At 50.2% G+C, this 2,076-nt stretch overlaps 1 non-coding gene across 1 annotated transcript; it reads left to right on the plus strand.

Annotated features, from left to right (window-relative positions):
• The first annotated feature begins 1,224 nt into the window (after positions 1–1,224).
• On the plus strand, positions 1,225–1,330 carry LOC147350623 (U6 spliceosomal RNA). Its single transcript, XR_015149303.1, has one exon. It is a non-coding gene; the product is annotated as a U6 spliceosomal RNA (small nuclear RNA).
• Positions 1,331–2,076: the final 746 nt, after the last annotated feature.

Below are 2,076 nucleotides of genomic sequence, written 5' to 3' on the forward strand. Positions count from 1 at the left end.
ATCCAGCACCAAAGGGTCCAGAAATCCATCGAGATTCCTCTCCTTCGGCTGAGGGGAGGCGGGTGGAGGTGTGGGAAGCAACAGTAGATTCATTGTCAGAGACTGGAGGGGGTCATCCTGAAAGTGGAAAACGTTTCGGGAACTTGGGAGAAGTGAAGCATCCCACAGCTGGTCATCTTTTTCATTCCTCTCCTGCCTCCTGTCAGTGGGACCATAGAGAATCTTTTGGAGAACACAGGCCTGATGTGGGGACGTCAGCCTGCATCCCATCCTGACTCCTGAGAATCTTCCTGGAGTTCTGCTTTTGTTGGAGCCACTCATTCTGCGTCTAACAATCCTCCTGCCGGCACCTCCTCATCCCATTTGAGCCCTTCATGCCACCATTGAAACCTTGGTTTTCTTGTTCTGTCCACGGCAAAATGACAGCCAAACTCCCTCCTCCATGTAATGAAGGGGCAGTTCAGTGTGGGGAGGATCATTTGGGGACACAGCCTTCTATCCTTTCTTGCTGTGTGATCTTGAAGAACTTTCTATCACTGGCTCTCAGTTTGCTCATCTGCAAAATGGGAAAAAAATAACAATACCTGTTTCAAGATGTTGTTTCAAGGTGTTGTTTTGTGCCCAGTACAGACACTGTACAGAAATATTTAAAAACAAAACATTGAGGCAGACACACAAAATCCATTGTCCTACTGAATTCTAGACACTTCTACCTTGTCCTTAGCAGTTTTCTTTCCTGGGCCTGTAAGTAGCGACCGTTTATGGAGTGCTGACTGTGCCGGGCACCGTGTCACCTTATTCAGCCCTCACAGCAGTCCACGGAAGCGGGTACTGTTGATGTGCCCATTTAACAGATGAGGAGACCAAGAGTCACAGAGCACAGCGGCTTGACATCATGCATGGAAGCTCTGGCTCCAGACTGTCCTAGGTCTGAGCTTCTGCACTGAAGGGCACTTCATGTACTCCATCACTGTGCCCAGACTGGCTGGGGAGCCCACAGCCTCTGTGGTCCCCTAGACCACAGACTCTTTGAGCAGAGGGAATGAGCTCCCTGTCTTTCCATCCCAGGTACTCCGCGCTGAGTCTGGGCAGGGCTGCAATCACTAAGCATGTCAGACAAAGTGAATAGTGGAGGGTTTGGAAAACCTGTCTTGTGTTTTAACAAGGTGGAAACTTCATTCTCTGACCAAGGAGATCTGCGTTATCGTCCGCCTTCAACCCTGTGTACTCTCTTTGGCACCACATATACTAAAATTGGATGATACAGAGAAGGTTAGCATGGCGCCTGCACAAGGATGACACTCAAATTCATGACATGTTCCTCATTTGGGGGCTTCCCTTGTGGCTCAGGTGGTAAAGAATCTGCCTGCAATGTGGGAGACCTGGGTTCGATCCCTGAGTTGGGAAGATCCCCTGGAGAAGGGAAAGGCTACCCTCTCCAGTATTCTTGCCTGGAGAATTCCATGGACTGTGTAGTCCATGGGGTCACCAAGAGTCGGACACGCCTGAATGGCTTTCACGCTTTTCGACTCTTGTATCCTGGGTCACCTTGGGTGTGTGTGTCAGTGACTTCTTTTGTAAAATGGGGACAATCTTGGACTCTCTGCCTTGGCCTGGAGGGGTCAGTGAAGAACCTTTAGCTGGAGTACAGCTGGAGGATGTGGGTCTTGCTCACACAGTCCAACCCAACAGTGCCCAGCATACAGTAGGTGCAGTGTAAATGACGGCAGGAGTAAGTGACTCAGCGCTTTTCTCACCATTTTATTAAAATCTGCAAAACCCACCTGACGTCGACAGGGCCATGGCAGAGCTGAGTTGTCTTGGTTTGGAGCAGGGCTCTGCCATCTTCTATAGGAATCAGCTGAAAATATGGGGGTTGCTTAGGGCTAGCCCTTTAACTGGGGGTGTGCTTACATTGCTGCTGCTACTGCTGCTAAGTCGCTTCAATCGTGTCCGACTCTGTGCGACCCCATAGACCGCAGCCCACCAGGCTCCCCCATCCCTGGGATTCTCCAGGCAAGAACACTGGAGTGGGTTGCCATGACCTTCTCCAATGCATGAAAGTGAAAGTAAAAA

This window comes from Bos grunniens, chromosome 20 (assembly GCF_055505025.1).
Source record: "Bos grunniens cultivar Pamir isolate PY7600 chromosome 20, Bosgru_T2T1.0, whole genome shotgun sequence".
In the NCBI taxonomy this organism is placed as follows: Eukaryota; Metazoa; Chordata; class Mammalia; order Artiodactyla; family Bovidae; genus Bos; species Bos grunniens.